General features: G+C 32.2%; 1 protein-coding gene across 10 annotated transcripts in view; it reads left to right on the top strand.

The window, feature by feature from the left end:
- The window catches only part of Dmd (dystrophin), a 2,486,572-nt gene that overhangs the window by 826,754 nt on the left and 1,636,001 nt on the right, over nucleotides 1–23,817 (top strand). The window lies entirely within an intron of this gene.

The raw sequence follows: 23,817 nt of genomic DNA on the forward strand, positions 1-23,817 counted from the left end.
AGGCAGCACTATATTTATATTTGTATTACATTACTATTATTTAACTGTTATTCTTATCACTCTGGTGCTAAATAGTTCTATCTTCTAGACATGTGGATTAGATGAAAAATGGCATCTTCACCTCTTTTCTTCTAACCTATGAGAAACTTTTTGGTACACCAACTTCTATGAAATTGCAATCTGTTCTCACTTTGCTGAGGATTCCCACACTCTAAAAGGAGATGTTTGAGAAAAAGTTAGTGGAACTGATATCTGAAATATAACAGAAGCTGATATTTGGGTAGAAACTGTGATATAATAAAAGCCTGTTATTAAGTAGTCTTTGGAATATTGAATCAATTCCAAAACAAGAGATCCTTAAGTGCTGGTGTTAGGATCTATTACAAAAAGCTGAGAAATGACTTAGAAGATAGTCTTTTGAGGGTGAACTTATCATCAACCAGAGTCTAGTCTTTAGTGCTGCAAACCCACTAACCTGACTGCATCAAGTCATCTAGAAGATCTGTTGGGAAAGGGAGGAATTAACTATAAATGATCTCAAAAAATGATGTATAATCAGAATGAAAATTCAGTTATTTTATATCAGATATTTACCATAAGAAGGAGAATACTCATATCTGATTGACCAATATGCAGATCATCCCCAACCTCTGACGGTTCTACATATATTGTTTCAACTTTAAAATGGTGCAAAAACAACATGTGTTCTATAGACACTATAATCTGAATTTTTAATTGTGACCTTTCTCCTGGGTTACTGACATATTGTCTGATCCTCTCTTGTAATAATAACTAGTGAGCCGTCGCTCCTGGTTAGCCACACCATCATGAAGGGAAACAGCCCATGTTCTATGATGTACTGTGTAGGATGTTTGATTGGTGAGGAGTAGAAAATACATTTTTTGTGATGTTGGGGCTCAAGCCCAGAGCATTATACATGCTAGGTAAACATTCTGTCATTGAGATATACCCTCAGCCACAGTATCATTATTTCAGTACCATTATTTTAAACTTCTGATGGATTTGTTCTGATTTAACCCCATCATAAGTTGAGAACTATGTGTTCTTGCTCTTAATAAGCAAATATACTTGGGAAATTATAGTATAACAAGACAAATGTGAGTTTGTGGAGTTAAGTTCATTAGAAATATTTCTCCTCCATTGGATAATGCAAGGCTGAGAACTAACTCCTTTAACTCCTTTTGACTGTTTTAGCAAATAATCAACATGCCTTCTTCCTCATTTTGTAGCTCCATGGGAGAAATTGTATTAATAGTATGTCCTCATTTTGCAGCATAGGTGTACTCTACCTCCCTATTGACTCTGGTTGCTGATTTACGTGTTTTTCTCTTACTTCAATGGGGTAGAATATAGCTGTAATGAAAATATGGAGTCCAAAAACTGAGGATAAGATCTTTAATCTATGGATTTGAAGGATAAGCCTGCTAATGCTTTTGTTTTCCATTAAATTCACATGTGTTGATCAGTTCCCATTATCCGAGGGGGGGTTTTGGGTATCCTCCTATGCCCTATACTCTCATAGAACAGTAAAAGTAGGTTTCAAATAGATTTTTTTAGGCTGGGGCTGTGGTCAACTGAGAGAATATTTGTCTAGCATGCAGAAAGCACTAGAATAAATCCCTAATAACTAACTCTAAAAAGTAAATAGACAACAATATGGATTTGGAAATCTCTGCCCCCTTTTGAATCAACAGAATAGTAAGTGATACCTTAGATGGATATACACATCATACTCCAAAAGTAGATTGATGAATATATAAATAAAAATGGATTACATGAATTATATCTTTTATAATATAAAAACCTGATATACCTAACTCTACATACACATCTACATAGAGAGTGTATGATGAAATGTACATTGTATAGGCTTTAGTAAAAAAAACTATTGAAAAATCTCGAATTTGAGCAATTCAAAGTCAACCAAATATGATGTACAATATGGGTTGATTAAGAGACAAACAAGCAGTGGTTACAGTTTCATTTTTCCAATAAAATATTAGATCTAAAATCTTTTCTAATTATGGATTCCATTCCGATTTAAAAAGCATTATGTCTCCTAAAATGTTTTATTAAAGTTTATTATGACTGTCAATAAGCTAAAGATCCAGTATAAATCCTATGTTATATTTTTAGATATCTGTCATTTTCTGCTAGCCTGTTAGGACAATATCCAAATGTACATGAAAATTTATTGTGCAGTATTTTTCAAATAATGATATCCCCAATTTTTGCAAGGTAAATATATTATAGAGCTTTTTATTCCTTGATTTATTATTCACAGAAGACAAGATACCATCTCTTAGCATCACATGTTTAAAACCGTCTTCAGTGTCTCTAACAAGGGAGATCCATGGACCGCTTTCGTGCCCTGTTTAGTAATTGCCATTGAAAATTTCATTTTTTCATTTAAACAAGTATCGGCTCTTTACCTTATGCATCACCATGTCAGCTATTCTTCAAAGCAATTTTCATTTCATATCTATATGTCCCTTAGGAAGTTAATGGAACATTGTGTTTTATGTTTGGGAATATTTATATTATTGGCAGATAGAAGCTAATATCTGCTAAAAAATATTTTCAGAATTTTGAGCATGTTTTATTGATTGGTTTGATTTATAAATTAAAAAGTCATTGAAACAGTGGAGGTTTTCATATGTTGCTTACATAGATTTTGGGATGCTTTATTTGGCATTAACTGGTGTTTTGAGACCTGAGGTTTTATTTTAAGTGGAATTGCCTTTTAAAATAAGTAGTAGTGGGCATTAGCATAAGCAATTGCAGGAGCTGTTTCTAGTGTGTTTAAATGTTAACATATGCAAAAATCAGTATATTGAAGGTAAAATGATTTAATAATTTATCCATCTTTATTCTCACACATATAAAAGGTTTATGTCCTTGGAAATATGTCCTATTGTGAATCAGACAATTCACTTCATATCATGATTTCTCTATAAGCTACACATTGTACATGCACTGTATGTTACGTATACGTTGTCTGCTTCCTTAACTTTCAAATAAATTGGTTTGTTTACGAATCCACAGACAAGTCTCTACATTAAGAGAGTGCTTTGTCAGCTTTTCCTTGTGAACAACAAAGTGAAGATGCTCTCTGTAAAAGAATAAAAAAATTCAGGGCTAAAACACTATGCTTGTTTAAGATGACTTTTGCACATTACTGCAGAAAGCCATTTCCATTTGTAATATTCAATCTGATATGGAAATGTCCTTACCTATTTACCAGAGTAACTTTAGAATGAAAAATGAATGATGGCAGTTAAAATTTTCTAACAACAACAACAACAACAATAACAAAAGAACACAAGGACTTAGGAGGAATTTTTGTATCCTCAAGATGACATTTACAAACCAATTAGAGTGTGGTTTTAATCTACTTCATTTTGACTTCATGAGGATGGTGACATGGATTCTATTTTCTGCTTGGCTAATCCCTGCATCACTCTGAGTTGTTTTTAGAGGCTTATCTTCCAAGAATTAGCTATGTCTATTGGAAAGTTTAGCCACTGAAGCGAATGGTTTCAGGCTTAACTTTGCATGCATGTAGGTTTTTAATCTTTAACAACATTCAAGGAAAAATTAATAACATTTGCTATAAAAGAGAAGAATGTCTTCAAAGTTCCTTGTTTTGAGTTTGATATGAGAATGGACCATTTTTATTTTTATCCATCTTTGTTGCAATCACCATATTTTGATAACATAATGACAAGAAATATTAAGTAGTTTATGAAAGTTAAAACTGAAAAGGTTACACTACAAGAACTCAGAATGATTGCTATTGATTAAAATAACCAGAAATTTATGAACATGAACATTCATTTGATATAATTCAGATTGATTTTTATAGAACAACTGTAGAATACCTCATTTTGGGGAAATATAATGAAGGTGGAATCTATTGACATTCTTCCTGTGTATAGTATTTTTTTAAAATTAATTTTATTGGTACATTTTAGGTATACAATTCGTTTACATTTATCATTGGTGTTTGTACCTGTACATGATATATCTTGGTTCTTATTTTTACCCATTACCTGTGCACCCTTCACCCCCTCCGCCCTTACCTATTTTCATGTGTATAGTATTTTGAATGGGATAATATATACCAAAAAACAGACTTGTTGGAGCCAAATTGTCTGCTATCCAAAATGTTCTTTTTTCCATATATTAAAATGTTAACATTACATATGTGAATAAAAATGGCCATTTCCTTTTTTGATGACAAAGTAACCTACAGATAATATATATTGCTTTTTACCATTTTGTATGATTGATTTATATAATTATCTCTGGCAGAGTCATTACAGATATTGCTAGCTATTACCTAAACCAAAACTCTGAATTTCTCCAAACAATTCTTGCCTAGTTATTCTGCTATGGAAAATAGGAAGTATCATCTCCTTATACAGATAGAGTAGTTTCAAAATAATGATCCTATTGTATCAGCAGGTGATAACATTTTCTAGGGTTTCCTTTTTAGAGAAACATTAAAATTTGATTATTTAAACCAAATTATATCATTTAATAGTGTTAAATATAATGATGAAGATATTTCTTTAATTGTGATCTTTAATCAATCACAGTTGAAGTGAACAAATTAGAGATGACAGTTTTTCTTTGTCAAAGGAAAAGGGTACATTAGTAAATTTAGTGTTACCATCTCATTTGCTATATATTTAGGACAAACATTCAGAAAATACTGTGTCAAACAATTTAAATATATACTTCAATTAGCATTGGTTGTAAAAGAGACTAGCATGGACATATAATGAGGCTTTAAAAAATTGATGACTACTGTGGAAATTGAGAGAAATGTGATTAATATTTCTATCCTGCATATCATTGGGGCAAAGGCGGTTATTATAATGTCCTTGACAGTTTTAATTTTATCTTGAACTTTATTTTTGACACTTCACTTATGCAGAGCCATAAAGATGGCATTTAAGCTGTGATTACCCACTTTTATTTTAATACATTCAAGTTAAAGAAAGGTGTACCATCGTATTTGGGGGCATCCCTAGATCAATCATTGCTACCATAAAAAAATAAATATTTAAAAGAAAATGTAGTAGTATTTTGTACATGAGAGAAACATATAGCAAAATAAATAAATAAAACCAGTCTACTTGAGTAAAATATACGAACAAGACAATATTAAAATATTAGTATAAAAATGAATATAGGTATATTATATCAATATGGTGATACTGATGACTATATTAACATTAAGATATTAATGTAACAATCTCCTGTTTTCTAATGAGGAACTCTAAATTGCTTGCCACAACAGAATTAAAAAGAAATAGATATGTTTACTCATATTTCCCGGGTAGGGAAGGGGCAGAAGAGAAAAGAAGAGAGACAAGAAAGGAAAAAGAAACAGAAATAGAAAAATACACATCTCATGTCTATTTTTGATGTCTTTTCTTCTATATTATTTTCAGTTCAAATGGAATAGAAAACAATATTTTCAGGACAATTTGAACAAATCACTACTAAAGTGACTGAAATTATTTTGAAGCTATTTTTGTCCTGCTTATCCATTTTAGCTGTATGAGTGACTGAAATAAATGGATGTAAGTCTTCCAACTTCAGCCACTTTAGACAACGAGGGAACCTACAAAACACAAAATATATCTGTGTGTCTGCATGGCCTCAATTCAAACTTTATACTTTAATTTTGTATTTTTTACTAGCCTTTCACATTCTTTTATGATTTGCTACAGTTTGACTTCCTGAAAATTAGCCAGTTTATCCCATCTAGGAGAGATGATTAGATGAGGTTCTATAAAAATTTGTTTAGAACATTTGAATACAATTCTTGCCTATATAAATGGGAATTTCTTCTGAATTATTATTGAGAATTTTTTACAACTTTTTTTAAAGTGGAAAAAAATAATGTGCTAAGTCTATATGATCACAAGGAATGATTTTAATACATTTTAGAATATCAATAAACTATTACATTGCAGCCAGCATTTCTAATGTTGAATGATATGTAATAAATATTTTGTGAATGATGTGCCCAGTTACATCATCAAGGAGTTCATAAGACTACTGAGGAAATTATATCAGAAAATAAAAACTTTGGTCTTTCGTAATTGATTTTCATAAAACTGATCTATAAAGGAATACATAAAATAGTAAAAAGTTTAAGCTATTAAGGTGTTCTATACTTCATATCTAGGGTTTTTTTAATCACAGAAAGGTATTCTTTAGGCAAAACCATTTTGAATATTTAAATAATAATAGAAAATGATAATAAAATGTGATAAATAGTTTTAAAATTCTGAAATGGTTTTAATTAAATCAATCATAATGTTCAAAAGTAAGGCATATTTTGCTGATATTTGGAATATTGTATTCATTTCATGGTCTTCAAAATGGAATTAACCTTGTCTGATAAACAATTATATGAGATATCATAGAAACTATAAATGAATCTATACATACATTTTTCAGTTATATAATCTGTATAATAATGCACGGGCAATTTAAAGCTAAGAAATGAAATAGAAGATAAAAAGGTATTCGTTTAAAATAATACTTAAAAAATAATAAAGACCTGGAGTTTTGGTTGATGCCATTTAATTCTTATAACAAGGCAATTTAATATTCATAGCAATAGGACTTAATGTTTTCAGGAGACCAATAATTTTAGAAATTGACTTATGATAATTAAAATAATAAGTTATAGTCTTAGATTTATCATTTTCTGACAAACTTGTGAGGTTAATAGGTCATGCAATATCAGTTTGACAGATTAGAAAAATATTACAGCTACTAAGTGATTGAGATTTTGGTGGTTTATTAAAATTACAGAGGGTGACTGAGACTCGTTTTTACTTTTTAGAAAATATCAGATGTCCTGCAATATCACTCTTGTGATATATTACTTCAGTTTTGCTGAATAAATATTTGCCTCAAAATGAAGAACACTTTTCCTCGGAAAAGATTTTTATCTAACGTATCAAGAGTAGATAAAACTCAAATTTACAAAATTCTTTTTCATAAAAAAGAGCTAAAATTTAAATAAGGAGACCATGTTCTAGGTAATACATATTTTATCCTCTTTCTTGAACACAAAAATTCCAGGGCAGTTTATCTTGATTTTACAAATGGAAAAACTGAGAGGCTTGGCGAGCTTTATTAAAACCCAGAAAACATGCTCAATGGATAACTGAGCTGGAATCACGTTAAACTTGAATCAAATTCAGGCTTATATCTTCTCCAAGTCCATCTTATTTCTAACAGCCCTGTCCAATAAAATTACCTGAAAGAGCTTTATGGAAATGTTGGGGTTAGAGCTGATATTCTGAGTATTTCATTTGTCTGAGGTGGCGCCCTGACACCAGCAATCTTTAAAAGCTTATCACATGGACATATAGCACAGCTAAGGTAAAAGTGACAGAACAGAACAATTGTTTCCATAAAATATGCCTTTTTAAAGGCTAAAACCTCATACCTCTGGCATTTTCTTTCTTAAGACATGACTAAGCCTGCTGATCAGATCTTCAATTACTGGGGCATTGCTTATTGCTAACGGTCCTGTTGTTAATTAGAAATGGTTTATTCACTAGATAAAATAAAAGTAGAATAGATGTCACATAAGACTGGCCAAAAAGCATTCTCCTCAGGATTAAAGAACTTGCCTTATCTGCAGTATGTACAGTTCTTTCTTGCTATAGTGCTTATTTCTCCCCCCCAATCTCTCTCTTTGTCCTCCACCTTCCCTCTCTCACTCTCTTTCTTACTCTCTCATCATTCTCTCCATTCCTTTTTCCATTTCATTTTCTGTTCATTACTTACAGACTTTTGTATGACAAAACACAGATTCCACCAAAGTGTTGTCCACGTGTTCGCAGAGGGGGTCCTTGCTGTGATCTTTTACTTATTTTTGTTTTCCTTTTTTTTGTCTCCCTCTCTTAACTTGATCCCAATTACTATCATTGTGCCTTTTTATCTGGGATTTAATTTCAGCTTGTGAAAATATCCTTCACTCACACAGCTGATAAAACCTCTTTCTCTAGAGATAATTCCAAAAATAACTAAGGAAAAATAAAGAAAAACACTTTTTAAAATGGCAGTAAAATTATTGCTTTCAGAGTATAACTTCAAGATTACAAAAATTCATTTAAATATGCAAATGATGATAGCTTCACCATTTGTGGTATTCATACTACAAGTGGGTTGGTTTAATTGGAATCCATTTGGCTAGGATTTGTCAGTCTGTATGTCAACCTGACATAAGTCTTTTAGTGACAGGTCATATTGGAGTAATGAAAAGCTGAGGCTTTTTATCTCATGTTTAGTCATTCATTGGGACTGACACATGAGCCAACTTGTGTGAAATCATTATAAATCCATATATGTGCACAGCCCCCCCAACAGGTTTGAGCATTGCATTTTCAAAAGTTAAATCTAGTACAGTTAATCACCCCAACACTAGAAAAAGCTCTTTAAACTACTTTAAGTCAACATTTACAAGAAAAATTGGCCTATAATACACTTCAGGTTCTTAACCTTTTTGAGAGCTATAGAAAAGCTGCTTCTCTATAAAGGTAACATATATTTCCAATAAAATATATAAGGGAGGACATCTACTTATAAAACTCAGAAAACAATTTAGTAGAGACAGTTGTTTTATTAGCCTTCTGCTCTTTAATGGTTGAGACCATTTAAAAAATAATTTAATTTGCCTCTAAACACATGGATGAGTTCACCATACGTCTCCCCCCCCGCCATGTTTCAACCATATCTGCATTGACATCAAAGGTTTGGATTAGGAATCTTTGTAATAATAAATACATCTTTTAAATTACTTTAAACTGGTAATTTATAGCTTTAAACATTGATAAAATGAAGTAGTGGAACTGCATGTAATACAATAATCCACCAATTTATTTACTCAAAAGGTTGTTTTACATGTAATTTTAATGTAAACTATATCTGAATATAAAATGTGATGAAATAATTATGCAATATTCTGTTTGACTATCTTATGTTTCACAAGCAAATGATCATTTAAACAAAGATCCTCATACAGTTAACCTCTACCAGTTTTCTCTCTATCAAAAAGTCATCAGCTCACTCAAATGCTCAAAGCAACACCTACTAATTAGCCTCGATTCTCCAATCCCCATCACTGCAAAATTTCAACCCTTCATGTTGCCTTACTGTTCATACTTTGGGAATATATCACAGAATCACTCATATTTTATATTCAGAACCCCCACTCTAGTTCAAGTCATTCACATCTTGTTCCACAACCACACAGGAAGAGTTTGTCAAGTGCTAGCCCTACTTCCCTTCAGGCTCTTCTCCCATTCCTTCTTAGGCACAATTATGCAAAATCATGTTTACTCAATTCAGTTCCTTAACACTCCCTGTTCCAACTGTCTAAAATGGTTCTTTCACTCTGCATTTCACAAGAGTCCCAGAAAGATTACATGCTTTGTAGATTTAACCACGTCAGAATAGCATGTTTATCTGGTCCTAAATATATGTTTAAACAATTCTTTGTCATTTGTTTTAATTTGTCTTTGTGTTATTTCCTATTACACATACCAAGTTTGAGGTTTTGTTTTCCTTTCCGATTCTAATAATTCTTAATCACAATACCTAGTGCATATGTGAAAAATAATCTAGATTTCTTTTGAATTATTTTGCGCTGGGGATTGAACCCAGCCTCATGCATACTGAGCTCATGCTCTCCCACTGAATCCCATCCTCAATGCCTAGCTTTCACATTATTAACTGTATGTAGATGGCATGGCTTGGCAAATTGTCTTGTTTTTATTTAACCTACCTTAGGAAATTAGCATTTTCATAATTTCCATAGAATTTATTCAAAATTAATTTATCTTAAAATTACTATATTATTATTTAATATATAAAAAGAGGATAAACAAGTGACAATAATAAATTTCTTTCTCATCTTGGAGATCACATGAATATGGAGAGGAGTAAGGTATCAACCAAGGTATCTTGGCCTCCTTTGAGAATTCCATGCACTTGTGCAATCAAAAGATAGCAGAGTAATTTTATTTCTTTCAAGGGTATTTCAGATGTATTTTATTTGTATTTTGAAATCTTTAGGTCTTCCTTCTTATATTTAAGCTAGTCTGGTCTGTTTGAAAGGTAAAGTAACCTGTATTGCTTTATTGTGTGTGCATGTATATGTGGGGACATGTAGTCATATGCATATCTTTTCAATGCATAGACATAGGGAATAAAAGAAAGCAGATATAGGCCAAAAATTTGGCTGCAGGAAAAGGAATTGACACATGGAAAAGTAATCAGAAAGTAAGAGGAATTCTGGTGTACTAGGGGTAAAGGCATACCAAAAGGTACTCTATTCATTTAACTACACAGTTAATACTTACTTAGGGTCTATAATATCCTGATATAATCTGAATTATATATAATAATACACAAATATGACATTACAGTCCAGAATAATGTATTCGATACATAGATTTTTATCTGCAAAATCTCTTCTGTAGATTTAATTTAATACTGTCTAGTAAATATTAACAGAGTAACAATAATATTAGTCTTCTCATGTTTCACATTTATTGTATCAATTATATTCAATGCAATATGAATCTCTTCAACCATAAAGAAAGAAGGAATTCTGATATATCCCAGTGGAGGTTGTTCCTACTACCATAGTACAAGCTTATGACTTTATTATAGGTGGTTGCAGACTTATCCTGGCCTCTAATCAGTAGTGAATTCCTCATGTACAGGGACCTTTCTTGTTCACAGCTGAATTTCCATACCCTAAATGAGTGCCTGTTTTTATAGTAAATGCACAATAAATAATTGTTCAAGACATGTGTTTCAAATTAGCAAATTATATGAAATTGTGAGAGTTATTAATATGCATGAAGACTGAACAGAAATTAAAAATTCAGGACATATAAACTATCACCAGACTGCTAGGCTACATTAACTGATTAATACAAGGAAAAACATTACAAAGCATCTACATGGTCAATATCCCAGTAATGAAATTGTTCTTTGGGTTTCACTTCATATTTTTCTTCTAATTAGCTATTTTGTTATCTACCTAAGCTGGGAATAGCTCTTCTCGAAAATCTGATTTCACTTAACTACAGGAATACTGGCAAAAGTGACTTTTAAAATTAAAATATGAAATATGAAAAATTAGACCTAAGATTTCACTTATAAGAAGCAGCTGTTCTTAAAAATATGTAAAATAACTTATCACAACCTAATTGATTAATTTATGCATTCTCATGGAATAGGAGACTATAAAGTATCAAACTTTATCAAGAAATGAAATAATAGCACATTTTATAAAATGAGCTAAAAAGGTCTGTTGGGCAGAAGAATTCTATGTTCTGTTTGAGAGTTCTATATATGGCACTAAAAATGATGAAGAGCGATATTGAAACTGCTGGAGTATTTGCTATGTATATAGCATAATTTCAGGAAATATTTTTGGTAATTTCTATGATAAAATTTGACTATCTCAATTAGAAAAGTAAAACATATTTTGCTTCAATAGATGACAAAGTACAGTTAATACATACTTTACTTTTAATGTAAGTACGTGCACAATAATGAGACAGGAAATCCAGACATGGTTATGCATACCTGTAAGCCTGGCACTATGGGAGGCTGAGGCAGAATGATCACAAGTTCTAACCCATTATAGGGAACTTAGCAACTTAGCAAGACCATGTCTCATAAACAAACAAACAAACAGACAAACCGAGAATGTAATTTGGTGCGATGGTCCTGACTGCAATCCACAGTAACAGACACACACACACACACACACACACACACAGACACATGCACTCACACTCGCACACACTCACGGATGAGATATCTTTTTGAATGTATGGATAATGATTTTTGTGAAAAGCTATGCCCTTAAAGTAGAAATGTATATTGCAAATTACTTTTTAGATAAACTATAAGTGGCCATGTATTTAAACTACAATAAAAGTTGGGATGAGTAACTATAAACTTATATTTTCTCAAAACTATTTTGAATTAGTCATGTTATAAAATCTAAGAATAAAAGGTAATTAAAATATCTAAGGCCTCATGTTAAAAATATGGATAATTTTAAAAACATGTAAAAGGAAATGTGCGACAAAATACTTTGATTCAGCTACTGACAAAGCTGGAAAAATATAAGAAATTAATAAAAATATTATTTATCACTGTGTCAGAACACTATTTTTTTTAGTTCCCATACAGTAATGGTTTCCTCCAATGGAGTGAAATTAAAAGTAAAAGGGAGGAATAGGATGACTTTCCTTTAAAACTAGGTTTCTTGAAATTGTGTGAACTACTGTGCCAGCTATCAATCAAATAATGAAATAACTCATGTACCACCAATCACCCTAAAATATTCATTTGAAGTGAGTCAAAATAACTACAATAACCATTTCACAAGAATAACTTGTGTCCAAAATGATGTTGAATGCTTGAGATCACCAGAAGACAATTACATCCAAAATAAAGTAAAAGCTGGGTGCTTTCTAGGACTTCTCTTAAATCTGCTGGCTTAAATTCTTTTGTGGTACATATTATAATGGTTCCCCAGAGATGTTTATTGTACTAATCCCTGGAACATGTGAGTATGTTGTGTTATACATGGTTATGGAGGATAAAGTTATGGCTAAAATTAAAGCTGTTAATTAGCTGACCTTAAAGTTTGGAGCCTATTATGGATTATCTGAATGGGTGCTCTGTAATCTCCTGAATTCTTGGAGATAGAAGAGAGTAATTCAGAGTGCTCCAGTTTGAGAAAAAGTACACCCACTGTAGATCACTTTGAAGATAGAGGAATATGACCACAAGCCAAGGAATAAAGGAGGCCCTGCAAGCTAGAAAAGCCAAATAAATAGGATCCCCTATAGAGTTTCCAGAAAGGGTCACATAACTGCTGACACTGGAATTTACGCATATGAGATTCATACCAGATCCTCACCTACTCAACTATAAGATTAAAAAAATGTATTTGAGAATTTGTTACAGCAGAAATTGGATACTAATACATTCTCTGAATGATTTTCTGCAACCTAGAGCCTTGGCTTAGCTGTTTTCCTGTACTAAATTTTCAGCTTTGGGGCTAGCTGAGCTCCCTGCAATGGAAGTAGTACAACAGTGCTGCTTCTTCTACGGCTCAAGACTAAATTGCAGGAGTCACCAGGGAAGAAACATTTCCCCTCACCCAAAGCGAAAATCCTTGTATCTTTTGCCAGGGCCTCATATTTTGAAGGACATCTGACAGTAAGAATTCTTACTCTCTTCAGTGAAGATTATGCAATATACTTCTTAACCAGAAGTGTCATGATAATTACATCATAAAAAATTAGTAATCATACCTTATATTCCAGATTATTTTATTTAAGATACAGTATCGACTACCAAACCTATGAAGCCTAAGTGTCATCCATTTCTTTTCCCATAATATCCAGAGGCATGTTATCCTTTTAAAATTCTCAGGAGAATCACTTCTTGTATAATAACACGGGTACGCATATGTGCACATGTGCACAGTTATGAGCGCGCGCGCACACACACACACACGCACACGCATGCACGCACGCACGCACACACACACAAACATTGAGAAACCCAGAATTGAGAACCCAAATTGAGAAAACTGTGGCCAACACTACAGATGTCTAATTCTACACTGAAAAATTAAACATTTTTCTGAAAAAGGCTAATCTGTAGAGAGTAACTATGCCCATCTTTATGATGGTTATTTGCATGAGTATGCAAAACACTTCCGTTTCTTATGGAAGCATGTAAAAGCTTTCCTCCACAAAGAATGTCTGTATTGCATTTATATAAGTAAATGCTGACTAGAAAGGCAAAAATTTGCCCAGAAAATGGTACAGTCTCTTCCCTAAATTAAAATATATCCACTGGGGAGTGCTTTGCTAAATTCCTGAATTTAGAGGTCTTATCTTTAGCTTTTCTAATCTCCCCTTCCGAAATGAAATGCCATTTTCCCAAATGAATAAAAGAATAACAGCAATAATTATAACATGAGAGATAAGAATCTGTGGAAAATAATATATAATTATTATGGTAGACAATATTAAAGATTTCTCTTTATTTTAAGGTAATTTTTTGAATGTTCACATTTTAAATATGTTTTGGGGAAATAATAACCAATATTTATTGTTTAAAACACATTAGGCACTATTCCAATTATTTTAAATATATTCTATCATTAATTTCTCACCTTGCTATAATTTTCTCCCCCTAAGAAATCCAAACTAAACAACTAGGAACTTCCTGTCTAATCTGTAGCCTCGGATTTTAGATTCTGACCTGGATAAATTAATAATGCAGCAAAAGAAAGTGACCTAAAAATCCAGCTAAATTTATCTTCACTCGTTTATAATTGAGAAAGTCTAATTACTCAGATAATTGTAGGGTTGTTGCTCACTTTTAATTACTGTAAAAATAAAAAAATAAATTTATGCTGCTATATATACCTCATGCCCTATAAAACTGAGTATACTTTTTTATGACCCATTTGGCTTCATTCATTTTATCAGGGAATAAAATACAGCATAATGTTTTTATAATTTCAAATTACTTTGGTTTGACTTTTTATAACTATAAAACATCAACTTCATGCACAGTCATAATTTTGGTTGGATGAATTTATTTACTTTGTTTAGATAATTAATCATTTTTGAAGATCAGTGGTTTAGCTTTGAGGTTCCATAAATATGAAAGCTTAGGAAACAATTCCTCATTATACCCTACATAATTATTCTGCATCAATACGTACTCTGAAATAATAATAATAATAATAATAATAATAATAATAATTACTCTGAAAGACAAAATCCAGATTAACTTTAAAGGTGCTTGAAATTCATTTTTAGTGTAATTTACTGTGGAATTAAACAGCTTTCAAGAATATGTAACTTAGGAGTAAATATTGATTTCATCATTTGAAGCATTTTGTTAACTTATCTTCAGTAAAATTGAATAGATGACTACTTTTTGTTACAATCCTGGAACACTTAACTGAAAACACGCTATTTCTACTAAGAATTTTCCAACATCCTTAATCTTTACATCCTTATGCCTTGTATATATTATCATTCCATTTTGGGTGTTGCTCTGTATGTGTGTGTGTGTGTGTTTGTTGGATGTGTTTTCCTGTTGTCTACTTCATTTTAAGCTGAACTTCTTGTGCCACTAACCATTTCATGTGTTTTCCATTGATAAGCATAAATTTCTTCTGATCCAGAATAGCCTAGATAACAGAATATCTTGTTACAAGTGTAAACTGAAGTTCAGAGAAGTAATAAGAATAGAATTAAGCTATAAATAGAAATGTAAGTCAGGCATGGGAATATGAATAAACAGATTGTGGGGCTGGACCAGATGCAGACTTGAAAAAAGTAAATGTGCTAATTGCCCTGATTTGATCACCATATAAATACACATGTATTGATATGACATGCTGTATCCCATAAATACGTAAAATTTTCATATGTCAATTATAAATACAATTCTAAAAATAAATTAACTATTGGGGAAAATCAGAGTATTCAGAAAATATTAAAAACGAATAGCTTTTCTAACGCTTTTTATGAAAATGAAAGAAAAGAGGGAAACGAGCAGGAAGAGAGAAAAAGAGGGAAGGGTGGAGGAAGAAGGAAAAAGAAAATGTTTCTCTGGCTAAGCACAAAGAGTAAGCTGTCAGTCAGCTCTAGTATTAGTTAATGAATGAATATTGTGGAAAACCTCACAATAGCCTCCACCAAATATTGATCACACAGAACTGAGCTTGATAAATTACTGAGTAAGAGAAAACGTTCACAGAATATTTGTAGAGTCTTAAAAGAGAGCATCACGGAGGGGCAACAGTAGAGCTCTGCAGACTGAGCTGGATAATTCTAAAACTAGTTTTCATAGGAATTGGTCAGAATGGGTAAACTAAAAGAGTTGCTATGTCCGTTTGTGTTGTTATCTTGGAACTCATTGCTGTAAAGCTATTTGAGCATAAACAGGCTGTTTTGAAAGAGTGCTGTGTCTCTTCCAAGAGGATTTTGTTAGCCATTACAAAAAATACTACAGGGCCCTACCCAGTACAGCTTGACATGGGGAAGTCCATGAGGTCTCAGTTCTTAGATCATTTTGTATTAACTCTTGGGAATACAGACATGAATTAGGGACTGGTAAATTAGTTCACATACATAATGAGCAACTTTCCCTAAGCTTCCACATTGTCTGCCTATTTAAATACCTCCCTATATATGAGTCTACAGCTACACACTGTTTTTCAATCCTTATTCTGCCACTTATCATCTATGTAACATTTATTACACAACACATTTATGCCTCGGTTTCCTCATTTATTAAATATGGTTCACAAATGGGTTTATATATTTGGAATACTTATGTATGGTACAGTTTAAGGACTTGGTATTTTTATTTTGGATGTTGCTGATTTTTGAAATGATATTTACATTTCATTTAAGTAAGTTAGTGCTTTTCCCTTTGAAAAAAGCAGTGGGAAAGGGTTTGGAAATGAAGATGTGTAATACTTCTATTAATAATATTGTATTAAATTAGTAGTTGTGTTAATAGGTCAGCAAAAGGAAATCTATCTTGTAGGACATAAAGGCATGTAGAAGAATATATCAGCAATTATGGAATTCATTATGCAATTAATGGTGGGATTAAAAGTGAAGCAAAGAGTTACGTGACCTCAGAAAGGAATCACAAAGTTTTGCAGTTTGCTTTTGGGAAAGAGGTTATGCTTTGCTATATCAAATTATGAGTGGCCAAATAAACACTCTCATCAGTGAGATACTTATAGCCCACTTTTCTGTTCCTGGCTTCTAGTTCTGTCTTCTTCTAGACCAATTTTAGGGTTTTATTTCCTTACTAATCCCAGCACTGAGTATGAGATACTCAGGAGGAGTATCAGGATTACTGGATTAGTTATGATGCACCAGGACTCTAGTATTCCCATGTTGATTAGACTTGGAATGGTTTTCATTAATAGCCAGCATATATTTATTCCTTGAGTTAATTTTTTTAAAACAATATATCAGACTCAGTCAATGAAGTCCTCTCCTTCTTGAAAAGCTACTACTTTTAATCTGAGCTTGTTGCTTGGGTTACTATGTCTCTCTCTGGTGCTAAAATAGTCATCCATCAAAATAAACAAAGTTATAAAGAAACTCATACAGATCAGAGGGTCATCACAGGGAGTGGGAATAGTTCTATTCCTACAATTACTATTGAAAATTTTGGGAAGAAACAACTACAGTACAACCCTTGATACAACAGTATTTTGAAGAAAGCCATGTGGGAGCACAGAAAGAATGGGAGTGGGTTTGTGTGTGTGTTTGTGTTTGCATAATTATAGGTGAGGATTAGGGATTTATTCGATAATGAAATGACATTTATGGTGCAATTAGCTAAAACATTTTAAAATCGACTTAGTTTGGTAGGTTTGTGGTGGCTTTTATCCCCATATGCAGTAGTTAGAAATTAATTGTGAGACACTCTCCTTTAAATAATCTAAGGCTAGCAAATCACAAAATGGGACTGTCCATATTTTAATTTCCACTCAGCTTCACAATTACAGAAAAAATGAATACGTACAAAGTATGTTTAGACATAGGTGAAAAGATTTACCTCTGGTCTCTGAAAAGGCTTTCACTAGAGATAAAGCTAATTCAGTGTACATTAAGGAAACTTTGTAAACTAATGAATATTGCACAAGCTAATGATATGCTGTGACTTCACTTTTACTAAAATCCAGAATCATTGCTAGGCAAATGTCAAAGAAGTCCTGCCTCATGGCCTTTGCACTTGCTGATTCTATAGAATGGAAATAATTTTTTTCCAGAATCATCACAGGATTCAACTGGTCATTTCCTTCAACTTGGTTTTTAGAAATCCTTTAGTTGAAAAGCTTTTCTTGAAAATCTTCTCTAAATTAGAGCCAACTCCCCCATCCTTTTCATCACTTTTTTTTTTTTTTTGTACCGGGGATCGAACTCAGGTCCTTGTGCTTGTGCAGCATGCTAAATCCCTGGCCATTCATCACTTTCTTTTATTCTCCCTTCTATTTTTCTTCATAGCGCTTGCCATGGCTTAATTTTGTGTAATATATTTATTTGTCCATATTTTTAACTTCAAGTTTTAGAATTTGTAAGGCAAAAACATTGTATAGTTTATTCACTGGGTGTATATCCAGGGACTAAAACAGGATCTCAAATATATCATCAACAAATAAATAAATGAATAAATGTCAGAGTAGTCATACTCATTCTATTATATATTATGTATGATTAAACATAATTTACTATGTAATTAATATCTTTATACTGTGCTAAAATTATGCCTCTAAAATATTGAAGACAAAAAATAAAAATACATCAATTCATCATTAAGCATAAAAAGAACCCCAAAACTAATTTAACCTCTTCTGCATCCAAGATTTTATTGTATTTGTGATATTAATTTATGTTTTACTTAAATTGCAGTAGTAACAGTTTCTTATTCTAATTAGCAATACTTTAAAAAATTAGTTTTTATTTTTTACTTTCTGCTGATGTACCAGGAATATTTCAATAACATTATCCTCTTAGCTATTCTCCCGGTCTCTATTTATTTCCTGCCTCAAAACATTGTCCAAAATTACCAAAATTAGTGTTTGAAACTGACAGGTTTAAACATGTTATTATTCTGTTCATAAAGCCCCATATTCCTACTAAAATTCTAGTTTTCCACGCTTGTATTTCATTTATTTCTACAATGTGTCCTGTACCCATTATCAAAGTAACCTTCAGTTATCTAGCCTTGGAACACATGTTCCTGAACCTGGAAAGATTTTACACCATATTTTTATACCACAAAACTGATTTAGTTTAGTACTTTATACATGGTGTGTGCTAAGTAAGATTTCATATGTGATAAACATCATATTCACTTTTTTGCACCTATGTCACTGTCGTAGATTCTAAAGATGATCTTTCCTTGAAACTGGTATATAATTCAAATATAAAATGTAACATTTATTGCAAACTGGATTTATTCTCCAGTTTTGACTAGATAGCAAGGTTTTATCAATTTATTAGCAAAACTAAAATATATTAATAGATTGAAAGCTCTATACTTGCAGAACTTTAGATGATGTTGAACAACTATCCCTCTTCTAACTATTCTAGGACATGCAATAAACAGGGTGGGCTGATTCAACAAATTCTATAAGGTTTTATGAAAATCAACAGATATATAGAGAATATAATCAATTGTTATTATATTAGCTAATACTAATGTGGCAACACATGAACACTCACATGTCAGTGATTTCATATAATTGTGCATATGTAGTTCAGGTATAAATCTAATACAGGAATTCCTTGTTGACAACTAATACTTTTTCAATGAATAATCCAAGAATTAGCACCCTTGTTGTGGATTTGTCTTCTACAAGGTCCATGCTATTGTTTTTCTTCATCTATCCAGTAAAGAAAGGAAGAAAAGATAGAAAATCCACAGAAGCCTTGTTGAAAAAATGAAGCATATCAGCTCCCATTAGTCTTCTCATCAAAACAGACATATGGTTACACCTGGCTACAAAGAAAATGTAGTGCCTAGTGAATGGCTGCATCTAAACATGAAGAATGGGTGTGGTTGCCTGAACACTTACCTTGCCCATTGTTGGGAAATGCCATTTTAAGAAGTAAAACTGTCTAGTGCCCTTATAATTAATGTTTAATTACCTGAAGGAAATAAGAGAAAAATATGCATCAGAGTTCATTATATAGTAAGAAAAATATGATCATAAAAGGGTCACAGTTACTAAAATGAATGAAATTCATGTTATGAAACTTTGAATAATAAACATAAATACAATTAATTTTATTGTTGAATTTGATTGATTAAAAATTTATGATAACCATGACATTTCCTTCAAAAATGTACCATAACATGCCAGGCATGGTGGGGCATGCTTGTAATCCCAGCACTTGAGAAGCTGAGGCAGGAGAATCGTCAGAAGTTCGAGGCCAGTCAGGGTTACAAAGTGAGTTCAAGGCCAAAGTGAACTGCATGGTGAGTCTCTGTCCCAAAAAAAGTATGATAACATCATTAAATGATGAAATGTTTTATTGAATAATGTTCATTTTGAGTTGGAGAGATCAGATAGACTTGTCTTCATGGCAAGGTTAGCATAAAACTTCTTTAAGCTTGAGAGTGGACAAAGATCACATCTAATTTTCTAGTGGTATTAAGCAATTTTGTTTCTCACTGTCATGATATTGACACTTCTCCAAAATCATGCCCAGGGGTGAATATTCCTATTCTGCAAATTCTAAAGACAGCCTAAAGGAAATCTAATTTTATTTGTTATTAAATAACTTTTCTTATTATCTCCCATAATAGGCTGTATTTATGAGAGAGAATATTCATTTGAATATATTTTCTTTAAATGTTATAAATAAAATTAATGTATAGTCACACAAAGACATTTCATTGGTATTCACTGACTTTCCTCTTAGTTTTAACATTGCCATTATGTAAATTTCATTTTGAGGTACTTTTTTATAAACTGTTGGATCATTGTCAAAAATCAATATTTTTCTATATGTAATTCTTGTAAAATATTCAAATAATGTATATGTATGTCTCTTATCAACATTGATGACTTTATAAAAAAATGAATTCTTTGCATGGCATTTCACACACCTCTCCAAATACATTTATTGACATACAGTGGACCCCAGAAATTCAGGAGGGTTAGTTCCTACAGCACCCACAAATTGTGTAGAATGATGAATTTCAGATATGGTCAAAAAATGCCTATAAATGTCTATTTTCAAAGTTTAAACTGTAAATATGCTATGTCTTCCGAATTTGTGTAATATTTTTTTTTTTTTTTTGTACCGGGGGTCGAACTCGGGACCTTGTGCTTGCGAGGCAGGCGCCGGAACCACTGAGCTAAATCCCCGGCCCCGAATTTGTGTAATTTAATATTAAGGACTTAGAAGGTGCATGGCGTTTTGGCAGCACTTAGAGATCTTAGAGCTTTAAGAGGAACAAAACTGAGAACATTAGAGATAGCTACATGTGGTACAGCAACCTGTTATGATACGGGAATGCTGGAAATGGGTTACAGGCCAGCAGTCAATTAGCAGCAAGGAGAACTGAATAACACTCTAGGATTGGCTACTTGCATACCTCCCACCAAAAAAAAAAAAAATTGCGGAGGATATTTGTGGTTTCCAGGAAATTGTGGGGGTTTCCATGATCAATTATTAGTTAGATTCTAAGTAAAAATCCGTGAATGACTGAGGCTGCAAACTCTGAACAGCAACTTTGTGGGGATATACTGTATAGTGATAGGTAACCGAGCACATGAACTATGTGTGGACACATACAAAATGTATACTTTTTTTTTTTTTGGTACTGGCGATCAAACTTGGGTCCTTGTGCTTGCGGGGCAGGAGACAGAACCACTGAGCTAAACCTCAGGCCCCTAATGTTCTTTTTGTTGTTGTTGTTGTTGTTTTTGTTTTACTTTGGTACCAGGGATTGAAATTGGGACCTTGCGCTTTCAAGGCAGGCGGAGGCACAACAGAGCTAAATCCCCGGCCTACATTAATGTTTTTAAATTGCATCTTTTCATGTGAGGATAACAAGTAATCATTTAGCACATTATAAATTAATTATCACAATTTTCAATAAGTACTAAAATAGCACTAGTTTCATATTACAGATGAAAAAACCTGTGATCCTAGCAGATCAAATACCAAGCGAAATCAAACCCATCTTGCTGAAAGGTTTTCTCACTGAAAAACATCAGAATGTCCCTTGAGAAAAGCAATTCAAGCAGGGAATGTAAGCCTAGAAATAACAAATGCATTTAATGGAACTTAGAATATAAAGTATTATAGAACTAAAAATTATGTTCAGTCAAGTGTGGAATATGATCTTCCATACCATGGAAAATCAATCTTTCCTTTTCTTCTGAAGGATATGGCTCATAATTGAAATGAGATAAAAAATACAAAATAAAGGAAATGGCATGCAAACATTTTGTTCCAATTGACTGTAAGTTATACATTTTATTATTTTTCTACTTCTCTTTTCTAAATTATGCTGTGGCATTCCCTTTAAATTACCACTTTTCAGGAGAGAAATATAAATATGTGTAAATGCAAATGAGTCAGGAAAAAAAAACTTTCTAGAGGACTTTAGGTTCCGTTACTAATCCATGACATGGGTATTTTATTTTAATGGTTAATGTTGTTGGTTTTGATTGAAATCTAGGTGAATTTAGTCCTATTACTATGCCTGTACTGTGTAGTAGTTTTATTTAGTGTCAGGTATTAATGTATTAGTAGACAGCTTGAGTTGAGACTAAGAAGTGACTGTTGGCAAGCTTTGAAAAATTAAGAGATTTTGAACTTTTATATACCTTCTTAGTATTCAAAATTATCTTCAGGAAAATTCCCATTTAAAAATATAAACAAAAATTTAAGGAACTTCTCAGATAATATCTTATATGTAAAAAATCCTGAATATTAGAGACATGCACCACACAACATGTTAGATTTAATAATTTCAGCAATTTGCAAGACAGAAAAGAAATTAAGAAAACAATTTTATTTAACATAATGTCAAAAAGTTAAATGATTAGGAATTAATTTAATTAAGAAGGTAAAATCTTATACACAGAAAACTGCAAAATAATGAAAGACAATAAAGATTTATTTTTATAAGTAAGTGGAAAGGCTTCCCATGTTCATCAATTATTGGAAGACATGAACAAACAAAACAAATAAAAACTGGGCAAAGGAGTTATATAGAATTTTCTCCAAAGAAGATTTAGAAATATTCAATATGATTAATGATCATGTAAAAATGCTCACTCTCACTAATCTTTAGGGAAATGAAGATCAAAGTCAAATGAGGTACCACTTCATACCCATTAGGATGAGCATTACTAAAACAAAACAAAAACAGTCAGTAAAGAAGTGGAGAAACTAGAACTGTATGCATTACTAGTGGGAAAGGTAGAACCACCACAGTAGAAAATAATATGATGGTTTCTGAGAATATTAAACAGAATTTTCTAATGATCTAACAATTCTGCCTCTGGGTATATGCCCCAAATAAATGAAAAATGGCCTTCCAAGAGACATTTGTACACCTGTGTTCCTAGCAGCGTTATTCATAGTAGCGAAAATAGAAGCAACTCAAGTGTCCATCTGAGTATGAATGGATTAAGAATATAATTTACACATATAATAGAATATTATTCAACCTTAAAAGGAAATGAAATTCTGACACATGTTATGACCTGGATGAACCTTGAAGACATTCGGTTAAGGAAAATCAGCCAGACACAATAAGATAAACATTCTAATGTATGATCCCTCTTCTTGTAGATACCTAAGCTAATTAGATTGATAGAGAAATAAAGCAGAATGAAGGTTTCTAGGGGTTAGAGGAGAGTATGGGGAATTATTCATTAACAGGTCTAGAGTTTCCTTTTGGGAGATGAACATTTCTAGAGTTAGATGCTGGTGATGGTAGCGCAATAATGCGAATGTAATTAAGGCTACTGAATCATATACTTCTAAATGATTAAAATGGTAAATGGCATGTGATATATATTTTACTGTAATAAATATTCCTATACCTGTGTAAAGTTCTAGAAAATAGTTAATATATAAATGCTAAGTGTAGGAGTTCTGTAATGTGAATTTGAATTGGTGAAGTTGT

This window comes from Heterocephalus glaber, unplaced genomic scaffold (genome assembly GCF_053883595.1).
Source record: "Heterocephalus glaber isolate CG9 unplaced genomic scaffold, H.glaber_assembly_v1.0 deba00001547, whole genome shotgun sequence".
NCBI lineage: Eukaryota > Metazoa > Chordata > Mammalia > Rodentia > Bathyergidae > Heterocephalus > Heterocephalus glaber.